The following is a 14,447-nucleotide window of genomic DNA, read 5'->3' on the forward strand; positions in this document are numbered from 1 at the left end:
GCATCGAGTACTTTCAGAGCCGGAGTGTTTGTACCCATTCCGACGACATGACCCAGCCAACGTAGCCGTTGGATCTTTACTCGCTGTGCTATGTCGTCGTAAAGCTCATACAGTTCATCGTTCCTTCGCCTCCGATATTCGCCGTCGCCAACGTGCAAAGGTCCAAAAATTTTCCGCAGAATCTTTCTCTCAAACACCCCCAAGTTCCCCTCATCGTATGTTGTCTTCGTCTAAGCTTCTGCGACATGCGATAGGACGAACATGATAGGAGCCTTATAGAGTGTAAGTTTTGTTCGTCGAGAGAGGTCTTTACTACTTAATTGCCCACTTAGTCCAAAGTTGCTACTTGTTGGCAGAGAGATTCTTCGTTGGATTTCAAGGCTGACATTTTTTTCGGTGTTAATGCTGGTTCCTAGGTAAACGCAGTCTTTTACAACCTCGAAATTATAAATGTCAACAGTGACGTGGGTGCCGATACGCGAGTGCGCCTACTGTTTATTTGATGACAGGAAGTACTTCGTTTTGTCCTTGTTCACTACCAGACCCCTTCACTTTGCTTCTTTATCCAGTTTGGAAAAGGCAGAACTAACAGATCGGCATATGCCAACAATTGTACGCTCTTATAAAAAATTGTGCCTCAGCGGCTCGCACGATATTTTCCAGCAACAGGTTAAAGAAGTATACGACAGCGAATCCAGGTTACAATTAGTAATGTTAAACACAAATAGCTTTTGCAATAGTCATTTATTTTGGTTAATTGTTTTTATACATCGATTATATTTTATGGAAATTATGTATGTATGTATGAAATATTACATCAGACAAATGTCCACCATTTTTCTCTGGTTTATTAAGATACACTTTGTCTTTTAAATATCCCCATAAAAAGAAGTCGGGCGCAGTCAAATCTGGCGAACGAGCTGCTGGCCAAGGGAAATCTAAATTTTTGGAAATCAGACGTTCGCCAAAAATTTCACGCAGCAGGCCCATAGTTTGCCTAGCAGTATGCGCAGTTGCGCCATCTTGTTGAAACCACGAATTAGGATACTGCTCCGCCATTGGCCACAAAAAGTTTCAATCAATGTTCTGTAAGAAGCTCCTGAAATCGACTTCGGCGTTTCATCCTCATTTTCGAAGAAATATGGACCGATAACTCTAGTGGCCATAACACCGCACCAAACAGTACATTTAGATGGGTGCAACTGATGTTGGTGTGTTGGCCTTGGGTTTTCAGAGCCCCACAATCTACAGTTTTGTTTGTTGACATAACCATTTAAATGGAAATGCGTTTCATCCGCTGCGTTAAAACAATTGATCGTTGACAAGAATAGAAAAACTCGATAATTTTAACGCGTTGTGTTATACTACAGGGTTCCATAATTAATTTAAAAATAAATATATATATATATATTTACAATTGGCGCGTACACCCTTTTTGATGGTTTGGTCGAGCTCCTCCTCCTATTTGTGGTGTGCGCCTTGATGTTGTTCCACAAATGGAGGAATTCCGAACGGTAGATATTTTTTATGAGGAACTCTCTTCATGGCAGAAATACACTCGGAGGTTTGCCATTGCCTACCGAGGGGCGACCGCTATTAGAAAAATGTTTTTCTTAATTTTGGTCTTTCACCGAGATTCAAACCAACGTTCTCTTTCTGAAATCCGAATGGTTGTAATGCACCAACCCATTCGGCTACGGCGGCCGCCGTATGTCAAAAAATGAAAAAGGTATTTGTGCTTAACATTAGTAGGTCTTTTGGCCCACCCTCTATTAACTTTCTTAATCCTGGCGTCCTAATTGAAGGAGGTACAATCGAGAGGCGGCCGCCATTCGGAATTCGGAAAACGTAGGTTCGAATCTCCGTGAAACACCAAAATCAAGAAAAAGTTTTCTAATAGCGGTCGCCCCTCGGCAGGCAATGGTAAGCCTCCGAGTGCCATGCAAAAGCTCTTCATAAAAAAAAATGCCGTTCGGCGTCGGATTAAAACTGTAGGTCCCTCCATTTGCGGAACAACATCCAGAAGCATACCATAAATAGGCCAAACACTTAAAAAGGGTGTAACCGCCAATTATATATATATATATGTATGTATAAAGTCGGCTGCTGAGAGGTAAAGTGGATAATTTTTGAATCGCTAATCTATAATTATTGGTTTGGTAAAGTCCGGGTCTTTCCGTGGGATATTTAATAAATGAAATGTTTGCTGTTGAATTTAATTTTTTGTAGTGTTTGTTTTTTTGTTGCTGTTGCTCAAGCAAGGCAAAGCAATTTTGTAATGCATTATAAATAAAGTAATAATTTTTTAATAATTTTGATTTTTTATGGGTAAGGCCGTGAAACTCCAAAAATTGGGTTTTTTGTCTGTACACTAGTGTTGGTAATTTTGTTAGATCATTATAATACTGTTTTTTTTTTCATAAATAAAAAAACTAAAATAATTATCAATAAACATTTTATGACTCTTTGAGAAATTATATTTCATACCAAATTTAAATTTTAAATTTGAGGGCATTTCATCATTAGTTTCTGAAAAATCATACTATTTTTGAAGTTTTTGAACCGATAGTTTATTAAGTGTTTTTTTGGTACCCCAACTTTAACCTAAGTTATTTTTTCCTCGAACAAACGGACGGGCAAAAGTATGAATGCCTTTGGTTTGCCATTTCAAAATTTTTCCCGTTAATACTTATTGAGTTTCGTAAAGCGATTACAGAGATACACAAATTTATAAAAAAGCAGTAGAACTATGTAAAACATGGTCGAAATTTTTTCCTCAGTACAAAATTTGAAGAAATTATTTTGAATCTGTGATAGTTATCATTCTAGGTTTTTGTCGTTACTGCAGGTCTACAAAATATTTCATAGAGAGATGGTTCATTGTGGGAAGTGAGCAATGCAGCATAGTATTGTCCTCTTATTATGCTTTATGACGCTATTCACATTTCCAATAATATCTCTATAATCAGTTTTGTGAAATCATTTGCACCTAATGTTTTGAGAAGCGGATATTTGGAACATACCATAAATACATTCTTATTGACTATTTCATTTACAATCTTGCTTTGACTAAAATTTAACATTACCAACATCAAAAAGCAAATGTGTATACTTTAACTTTACTTACTTTATAGAAGCGTTATGTAATTTCAAACGTTCGCGTATAAACAACTTTAGGGATCGCGTGTATTTCCTTTCAAAAGCTATTGGAAATTAATTAACTTTTATTTATTGTATGCCATCAACAAAATCCAATTACTTTTCTCTAAAAAAAGCCATAAAACCAATAACAATTGAAAAGACAAACAACCTCGCTAAGGCTCAGTCACAAATTCACATGTATAGCATACATACATACACACATGTGCAACATCACCCACAGCCTTATCTATATATTATATACAAACTTTCGAAAGTCCAGAGAAAACACGAAAGTGAAAATATTGATAGTATAAATATAAAAGCAAGTAATATTGCAAGAACGCGAATAAATAATCAATTTTAAATATTGACTTAATCCAGTGTTTTTACATTAGAATACAGAATTGAGAACTAAATTCATTTTATATTTGCACGACTAAAGCCTTTCCGAAATTTTTGAAATTAAAATTTGTTTGATTGTTCATAATACTGTTTTAAATTTTTGATTCCCCAAACGCGATTTTTTGGTTGGTGGCTCGTCTGGGGCCTTCCATTCGGCACTTGAATGCGTAGTTTCAGGTTCATGTTGGAAGCACCACGTTTCGTCACCAGTTACAGTTTTGTAAAAAAAGTTCTTGTCTTTTCTCGCCTCTTTAATGAGGTCTTTCGAATGTTGAATTTTGAGCAATTTTTGGTCCTCAGTTAAGTTGTGCGGAATGAAACGTGCACAGACCTTTCGTAAGCCCAAATGAGCTGTTAAAATGCGATAAATCGATGTTTTGGAGATATTCAACTCCGATTCCATTAACGATGATTTCGGTTCATTTTTGATACATTAGCGACAATTTCGATAGAGTTTTCGGTGAATACTGATTTTGGGAGGCCCGTATATTCATTGTCATGTATGTCCTTTTCATCAATTCAAATGTTTCGGTAAACGTTTTACCGATTTTAAAACAAAATTTGGTATTAGCTCTTTGTTCGAAACTCATTTTAGTACCGATGACACAAACATACTGACACTTTAGACGTAATAAATTCACTTCTAATGAACTGAATGTCACCATGCTTTCACTGGAAGTCAGGAATGTAACTTCTAACGGACCAGCTCATTAAAAAGATGGCGCCGTCAAAAAAATTTTTGTGACGCCAGTCTTATTTATTTTGGACTTCACCTTGTATATGCACTATGAAAAATTCAAACAACCCAAATTGTGTATCTTAAGCCTTGAACAAAGAATACGTTGCCGCCTTTGTGATAATTAGAAATCTAGCAATAACTCCGAGCCTGCACAAGTACATACGAGTATACGTAAAGGACTCACAGGAGTATTTGGCATAGTCCCTTGTTTATACAAATTTCAAACTTCTTATCTATTAAGTAGGCGAATTTAGTTTTTTAAACGAGTATTCAGCAAACACAAATATTTTACCGTTAAGTAATTATAACGAAGTGAGAAGCTGTGCTCACAGAAGTATATATTTTCGCTATTATCCTTCAAACCGTTACCCCAACAAATTTCGTTTGTTTATTTTTTTAACTGAACTAGGGACCACTAGTGTGTATTATTATCAATATTTCTTATATTTGAATTCATTTCGTTTGTATATCGAAAATGCTAAAGGGTAAAGAATGAACTACAGCCGAAAAAGAATAATTTTATATCTGCACAATGAAGGAAAATCTAGAATTTCTTCTTTTTTTAAGTGTTTGGTCGATGTTGCCAAATGATAGAAAATGTAAAAAAGGTGTAATTCGCGAAAACCCGCATATATTAGCCCCATAAACTAACGACAAACAAAAGACAACACTGCACAGCCTATTATATGATAAGACATACGCAGGTACTGAGGAGTAAGAGAAGAAATATGTACATAAAACACGCGGTCATATAGTAAATATAAATAAGGGAAAGCGACTTTTGTTCGCCGACACTCAAAAAATAAAAAGTTTTGAGTTTTGGAAAATCGTAATCTTTAGCGACAAAAGGCAGTACATAGAACATTTTCGGATCGGATGGTCATCGTATGGTAGAAATCAATTGAAGAACTGCGAATTAAAAGCTTAAAATTCTTTGTTAAGCACGCCGGGGGCTCGGAAAAGTAGTTTTTATAAAAGTCATTATCAAGGAAAATTTGTATTCCAGGGCAGAAGAAATGGAAGTGTCAGGGAATAAGCTTTCTTTTCAACACGATAACGATCCCAAAAATGTAGCTTATAATTATAAAAATGGATACTTTTGAAAACAAAGTATTTGCAAACACCTCCAAAACAAAGTCCTGACATAAATTTCTGACATATTTTTCCTTCTACCTGCCTTCCGCATTCTATATTTTTAATTGTAAATTTTATCTAAACTAACGGTGTCTGCTTTGCAGATTAAATGCTCGAGCTTTAAGTAAATGTAAAGAATATGAATTTTTTCACTTCTAATTGGTACGTCAATAAAACAACATATTTCTACTCAAAAATAGCCGACTTCATAGGAAGGGAGAAAACCCTTAATTCCTCTAACATAATAAATAGCTTTTAAATATGTACGTATCTTTATTTATACATCACTACTACTCAAAATTAAAATAAAAGCTTAGGCTCATAGCCCATTGGTGTTGTTAAGTTCGTATGAAAAATAACTATTTTTAACCTTTGCTAAACTATGTAGTACTAACTTGTGATTTTAACAAAGATTTAAAGATTTACTTAATCGCTTTACATGCAGAATACTTATGGAAGCTAGTGTAATTATTGCCACCAACTTTTCTGTTTCAGAGCATTAGAATTTTTGATTATCCTGTAATTGACATGCGTTTTCACTCTACTAATGGGTCAATATTTCATCTAAGCTGAACGCGAATAGAAACTCTATCAGCAAGCGCAAGCCAGCAGCTTGAATTGAACTATGTATCAACTATCTACGTTTCGTCTGTAGTATTTTGAACTATGTTCATTACAAACATAGATTGATATGTAGAAATGTATTGCATATACAGTGATGAACAAAATTTATACACACTCCCTAACATATTTCCGTTGGTTTCAAAGTTTAACGCATGGAAAATACGTAAATACAGTTTTATTTGAAACATTTTTCTAATCACAACTGAAAACAAATCTATTCTTTAACATAAAATAACAAAGATATGAGGGGAAAACGCAGAAATAGCGTTGACGTATACAAAGAGAACGAAGCTCCTAGCTTGGTTATACAGGATAGAAAAGAATATATTGTGAAATTTAAAAAATTTTAAACTGATCGACTCAAGTTACTGTACAGACCATTGTAAAAAACTTTGAAAGTACTGGCTCTATCGAAAATAAGTTGCGCAGTAGACGCCTGAGAAAACTATCTCGCAGATACATTAGTTTGATTCTCTAGGAAGTAGGCAAAAATCCGAAAGTTAATGCTTCAAGATAATCCGTACATATACCAATCACATTAAAAAAGTGTGTATATCCAGGAACAGTTCGCAGAATTCTGAACAATCATGGTTTTCACAGTAAAACACTGCGCAAAAAGTCTCTAAGTTCTGAAAATAAAACGTAAAAAGAGGAGGATGGAGTTAGAGATGCGGCATGTGGACTTAGAGAAATAATATTATTTGAGGATAACATGGATCATTGGCGGTCGCCGTAGCCGAATGGGTTGGTGCGCGACTACCATTCGGAATTCACAGAGAGAACGTCGGTTCGAATCTCGGTGAAAACACCAAAATTAAGAAAAACATTTTTCTAATAGCGGTCGCCCCTCGGCAGGCAATGGCAAACCTCCGAGTGTATTTCTGCCATGAAAAAGCTCGTCATAAAAATATCTGCCGTTCGGAGTCGGCTTGAAACTGAAGGTCCCTCCATTTGTGGAACAACATCAAGGCGCACACCACAAATAGGAGGAGGAGCTCGGCCAAATACCCAAAAAGAGTGTACGCGCCAATTATATATATATATATATATATATATATATATAGGCCCTTTGGCCGCCGTAGTCTTCATTTGTGGAACAACATCAAGTCACACGTCAAAAATAGGAGAAGGATCTCGGCTAAACACCTAACGCGCCAATTAAAACAGACAAACAATGTAGACTTTTGTCAAGGTTGTTTTAGCGTTTTCCCCTATAACATTGTTATTTTATGTTAAATAAGATTTTTTTTTTAATTTTATTGTGATTAGATATAGAACTGTACCAACACGTTTTTCATTAAACTTTTTGGACCAATGAAAATTGGGTATGTATGTAGATTTTCTCCATCACTATAGTCGGGAGCTAAATGTTATAAAGCGATGGATATAATGTGTGTAATGTAGGCGGCATAAATATATATAGCATTTGTTGTGTGTGTGGGTGTAAGAAAATGAGTTTTTACGCACATTTTGCCGGGTAAAATTGTTGGAATATAGCGCAGAGTTTTGCTGTTTATCTGGTAATGGTAATGAAAGTCAGTTATTTTGGTGTTGTTGCTTTACAAGATTTCCCCTCAATGTGGATAAGCACTTGTATGAGTATATTTGTAGACTTACATATACGAGAGCGAACAAATATGCGTATTTCAGAAAAGGTTTTGCACAAATGCATCTCAACCAATGATTGAATCTAAAAGCTCTGCTTGTGTGCACACATTTGTGTAGGAGTTTTGGCCGCTGGCTGGCTGACACATTTGTAAATATAATAAAAACCAACACATACGAATATAAATGCAGGATCACTTGTATCTAGGTAAAGCGGGACACTAACACGCAACAGACACACAAGAAAGCGTAAGAGTAAGAACTATTCTGTGTTGTTTATATTTATATGACTTCACGAGAAATTATTCCATTCGCCCTGGTATTCATACGTAGCTGTATATTGTATTTTTATGTCATTAAAACGTAAGTGGGAATATCTATTGAAGCTGATGACTTTTCTGTTGGATAGTTAATGTTAGCTGTTGGTGGTTAACCAACTCCTATCAGCTATGTTTATTGCTGAAAAGCTTGTTTTCTATATTGTTTTGTATTTGTTACAAATTGCGATTCGTTTCGCCTTAAATTTCAATTCTTCATATTAATTGTGACACTTTTTGCAATTTACTATTGCAGCTATTTTGGTATTGTTCATAAAATACTTTTTTCTGATAAAAATATAATAATTTGAAGCCTGCGACTAAAATAAAACGTACCTGTTGATAAAAATATCTTTCGGCCTTAACACTGAGCGGCTGAACTTACGGTGAATGACGAACGATATAAAGCTATGCTGATTGAATTTTTGTTTCCAAAATGTAATCAGCTAAACATCCCCGACATTTGGTTCCAGCAAGATGGCGCAACTTGCCATACAGCGCACTTAATAATCGATTTATTGCAATTATTGGCGCCATACGGTCAGATTTATTGGAAAACGGAGTCTAAAAGTGGACTAATCGAATGGACCACGTAACTCGTAGCCTAGTGGCATATGCCGAATAAAAATAAATGCCATGAAATTACCTACCGAATTTTGTATTATCCTTTTGAGATCTCAAGCTCTTAAAAAATATTATCTACGTACAAGGGCTGCATTGTGCTCCTGCTATATATTGTGCAACGGGCGCCCAAAATAGCAGCTAGTATTACGTTTTCCAACATCAGATTGAAGAAGTCGCACGAAATGTAATCGGCTTGCCTAAAATGTTGCACAGCTTCGATGAGAAACTTCCCGATTAGCTGAACTTTCTACTCAACACTACCAAAAGTAGCTCCAAAACACCCAAAAGGTGGTTCATGTTGTCCAGGGTATTCTTCAGGATTTAACGAACTATAAAAATCTAGTCAATAGTGGACTGGCTCGCCTTAAAGCTATACTGATGAGGCCAAGTAATATGGTTGACGATTTGCTTCAAGTTTTCATACAGTATAGTCGACAGGACTATAGTCACATTAAGTCGGACTGAGACACTTTTACTTTGTTCGACAACCGGGCTTAAAAAGTTTAGCTTTAAGTAGTTGCTATAGTAGTAGTCCCTTAACTACTAATATGTTATATACCTATACATTTCTTTTAATAATTGAGTTCAAAACAAAAAAATTAAACAAACTCATTTTTTGTAATAATTAAAAAGAGGAAAATACTTCTGTGTATAGTCATTTCTGACTTCAAAAAATCTAAAAATTTAATGGTATTTACCTGAAAATAGTGTTTACCTGAACACTAAATGACAAAATACTTTCGTATTTAGTAATTTAAAGGCGCGAGGGTACAAATATTTGTGTGTTTAAGTAAAATCCAAATATTTGCAATAGCCGCGAGCTGTGAGAAGCAGTTAATTGCAATTGATGATTTGCTTATCGCCAGAGTGGACTTATAAATCTTCTTCGACGATTTCTCCGATTTTCGATTTTTGACTGGCACTACATTAGCGTCTCGCTATAGTAATTTAGCATGCCAAGTCGACACTCACATTTGATTGGGCCCATAGACATTGTCTTTTCGAGTTGATCCGTCTTTATATGCACTATGCTGCTTTTCGCAGCAGTTATTTGGCGCTTGATAGACTTTGAGTCCTTCATCTCCTTACATGGAGAACAGTTGAAATAATGGACTTACTCCATATTGAATTTCGCACTAGGCCCAGAAATAATATCATTAGCACTGGAATTTCAAATAAAATTTACATTCATGAAATACCCTATATAGGCATGCATGAGGTACCCTATATAGACTTGTGTAACCAATATTGAAAGCCGAAAAAGAGCCGCGAAATTAAGTTGCATCCATATGTGAACAATGAAGACAATATCAGAATGGAAGGATCAAACTGAGTATACTTTTCATTTTAGTTTAATGTATGAATTGGCTTTTTGTAAATCAAAATTGTTCAGCTTCCGAAGCAACTGTAAGCTTTTTTCATTTACTTTTTGCAATTTTTCTGTTGCAATTTGAATTATAGAAATAAAATGTATTTCGCTGAAAAAGTTATGCATAATATATATGTATTCAAGGACTCGTTTTTATATACGAGTACTTATGTGTTTGTGAAAGTATTGATTAGAAAAAAAATTCTCAACTGTCCAAGTTCGAACACTCATTTATGCAGTGGATAAACTTTTCATACAATTGTTCTCAACTAATTAAATCTGTCAACTTCATTAGTGATTCTTTCAAACTGTTAACATGATTTGGCATCATTTCGCCCCCGGCTGCGTTCCAGAAGAGTTTAGTAATTCATTTGACTTATTTGTGTTCTCTTATTTATCAATACTTGTAATACCTGGCCAATTAAATCTGCTCGCTGACAGACGAAACACTGAACGTGTGCTAGCAAGTTTTTGCCAACTGTCATTAGTAGTATTCTACTACTTACATGTATACATATACATATACGGACATATGTAGATGCTTAGGGATAAAAATAAGTTTTAACTATGGCACCTGCAATACCAGCAGAAAATTGGAAAATATGCCGGCTAGTTCGGAACTAGTTAGAGTTTTCCAATATTTGTTTGTTCAAGCGAACATAAGCGATCGTACAAATTATATATATATGTATATACAAGGGGTTTTTCAATTGGCGCGGGTCGATTTTGCCGCCCTGTGGGAGCCATTTTGTTTTGGTGACATCTGTCAAATCTTTTGTTTATTATTCAGTTGTTTATGCCAAATCATCATGGCAAGTTACACAATTGAACAGCACGTTCAAATAATAAAACTTTATTATCAAAATGAGTGTTCATTAACGCAAACGTTGCGCGCATTTCGCCCATTTTTCGGTAGACGTGGTGGCCCTTCCAAGTCGACTCTTCAACGTTTGGTGGCCAAATTTGAGACGACCGGGTCAGTAAACAATCAGCTAACACCCGTACGTTCAAGATCAGCCGAGAACGTTGCCGCGGTCCGTGAAAGTGTACAGCAGAACCCGAGGCAGTCTATTCCTCGCCGCGCACAAGAACTTGGCCTTTCGCAGACTTCAACTTGGAGAATTTTGCGTCGGGACTTAGGCCCGCACCCATACAAGATCCAACTGACCCAGTAGCTCAAAGTTGATGACCATAGACACTGCCGTTTGTTCGCTGACTGGGCTTCGAATCGTTTGGAAGAGAACCCCAGTTTTGGGCGAAAAATCATCTTTAGTGACGAGGCGCATTTTTGGATGAATGGCTGTGTTAACAAATAAAATTGCCGTATATGGGGCGACACCAATTCACCCGAGGTTCACCAGGTGATAATGCATCCTCAAAAAGTTACCGTTTGGTGTAGATTTTGGGCCGTCGGCGTTATTGGTCCGTACTTTTTTGAAAACGACGTTGACGACATGTGGTTCCAGCAGGACGGCGCTACGTGCCACACAGCAAACGCCACCACATTCCATTTCAACATCTACCCGCCCTTATTGAAAAACCCTTTATAATGCAATGTTAAATCTGTGACCCGTAGACATCGCAGGCAGAATTGCCGCTACGCGTACCGCAATCAGACTGAGGGGCTCGGGCTATAAGCTCAACCGCACTTATGGACACTCAAGCATTCTTAGAAACTTCGAGTTCATCCCCCTGTCAACGGATCAATGTATACCCTCGCTTAGTTCAACCGGAACTTCCTCCACTCATCTTCCATCAAGGAAAGAGTGGAGTGTAGCCCCCCACACTTGAGGACAGGGCCTGGTGAACTTGTTCACGGATGGATCGAAGTTGGAAGGAAAGGTTAGCGGAGGAGTTTTTTGCGAGGAGCTCCTAATCAGACTCAAATTCAGGTTACCGGACCACTGCAGTGTGTTCCAGGCAGAGGTAGCCACAATCAAGGACGCAGCTGATTGGCTGCTCACATGTACTAACAGTCAAGAAAGTTAATATTTACCCCGACAGCCAAGCAGCAATAAGGGCCCTCGGTGCATTCGAAACTGGTCAGGGAATGCCTGACATCATATTCGAATGCGTCCGAATTCTTTGACATAAGCCTCTTCTGGGTTCCTGGTCACAGCGACATTGCTGGAAACTGTGAGGCAGATGAGCTAGCCAGACAAGGGACATGTGAAAGGATTTCCTCGCGAAGGGAGAGAATTGAGATCCCCCTGATTACCTGCGGTCTGCTCCAGGAAAGATGGGCAGCGAGCGCTGGACAAGTATACAAACTTGTAAGGTCGCAAAATCCTTCTGGCCACGTGTGGACCGGGGGTGCTAGGGCGAGCTTCTGAGGTTGTCAAAATATCAGCTCTCGAACCTCGTGGGTTTTCTCACAGGTCACTATGCGCGAGGAATGCATGCTGTGAGACTGGGAATTACCTCGAGTCCTTTTTAAGCTGGATGTATGGAGGATGAGCTGGAATCATCTCAGCACCTTCTCCTTGGCTGCCCTGCTCTGGTGGGGCTAAGATCCAGGCATCTTGGCTTTTACTTTTTAGTTACGCCTGCTGATATAGCTGGCGTTGACATTAAAAATCTCATGAATTTCATCAGCAGCACAAAGCGGTTGACGCAAACGCAGCACAGTCATCATTCGTAATCCACACACTCTAAACCGTCGCTCCTAACCATCCTAACACCACCTCTGCCCGCCCTCTCTCTGCATCCCATCGGTCTTTCTCTTTCACCTCACGGCTTTCATAATAGTATCACAAAGGACGAATCCGTTTATCTTCGTCCAAGTGTGCTCATTCCTTGGACAACCATACGAACCTAACCTAACCTATATAATTGATTTACAAATTTTAAGGTGCTAAAATATACTCTTTGTGATTTTGCTGTAAACTTCACTATCCTTTGCCGCATTCCATAGCACACTGATGTTGCTGATTCCCGTCCATTGTCTAATATAATATTACGCAGCCTTGACATTTGCTTTCTTCCTATTCCATGTCTTCCTTCAATTGACCCTTTCAGGATGAGTTGTAAAAGACTATATTTCTGATTTCGCGGAATATGCCCTAGATAGGCTGTCTTTCTTCGCTTTGCCGTCGTATCGTAAGGAGCTGCTTGCCTCGGTTAAGTTCGCCGAAGAACTTCACACTTTGAAATGTAATCAGTCCATGAGATTTTCAGTACACATCTGTGTATCCACATTTCGAAGTCTTCAATACCCTATTTCCGCTATTTTAAGGGTCAACATTTCCATTGCGAACAAAGGTACTGACTATACGTCATTTCATGGCTGTAGAGAATTTTTTTATATGTGCAGAATGATGCTCTTGCCGTTCAATTCTTCTCCTAATTTCTTCGGTGCAGTTCCAATTCTCATTCATCCAGCATTCAAGGTTTCGGAACTTAGATACTCTTTCTAGAGGTTCGCCTTGCATCGATAAGGTTAAATTACATATTGTAGGTAATCCTTCTACATACAGCCAGGATGCTAGTCTTATTGGCATTAATCTTGAGGTAATAATTGTTGCTGTATTTACCAACCTTATCTAGTAGGCTTTCTAGATGTGTTCTACTGTTATATCGTTATGGGGGTTTTAAGGTGCTTTCAGGAAAATTGCTTCCGATTAAATATAAAATAAAAGTATGTTGTCTTGTCTAACGGATCTCAATTATATTCCATTGGTTGTTCCGTAAACACAGTTTTTGAAGCAAGTTCCTTAATTTTTTTTTGTTCTTGTGACTTCGTCCTTTTATTGCTAATTAATAATTTACATGGTTCATAGCACTAAGTCCAACTGAATATGGGCAAGTATGATTAACTAGCAAATTTTACAAAATAAATTATGGTTGATTGTAAACCCGAACATTTTACAAGGATCTCTAGAGCCTCAATTCGGGCCAATTAGAATAAATTTATAACCGAATAGATCTTTGTGTGTTGCAGTTTCCTACCCGAATTTCGCCAGGTGAACGGACTGGTACTGAAGCTTCTACTTATTATAGGTACGTGCTTTGATGCCAATCAACCTGTCGTAATGACAAGCAGAAATAAACTAAAATGTCAAAAATATTTAACCCCTTGTCATACCTTAACGAGTCTGACTCGTAATGAAAATTTTGAAACTTTCTTTTCCCCATATTTTTCTTTTGGTGACCTGATAAAACTTCACTGAAAAATAGAGACTGTTTTCTGGGACTAGAGACAAGAGAGGGCTTCCTGAATTGTAACTGGCCTAAAAATTAGTTTGTTTGTATTTGTTACTAGAGACAGCAATTTTATTATCAGCCTTTTTTGTAATTGCACTGCGCGGTGCACTTTACTTTACTAAATTTAAGATTGACCGCTTGCACCGGGCACGTATTTCCTAATTTTATTAAATATCTCAATTTAATATTTGGTTTTGTACATTTAATATTGATAAACACACTGAAGATACTTTGGAATCTTTATTATTATTATTTATACAATATTGAACCGTCTTTATGCATTTGTCCT

Source organism: Anastrepha obliqua, chromosome 3 (genome assembly GCF_027943255.1).
Source record: "Anastrepha obliqua isolate idAnaObli1 chromosome 3, idAnaObli1_1.0, whole genome shotgun sequence".
Taxonomy (NCBI): domain Eukaryota; kingdom Metazoa; phylum Arthropoda; class Insecta; order Diptera; family Tephritidae; genus Anastrepha; species Anastrepha obliqua.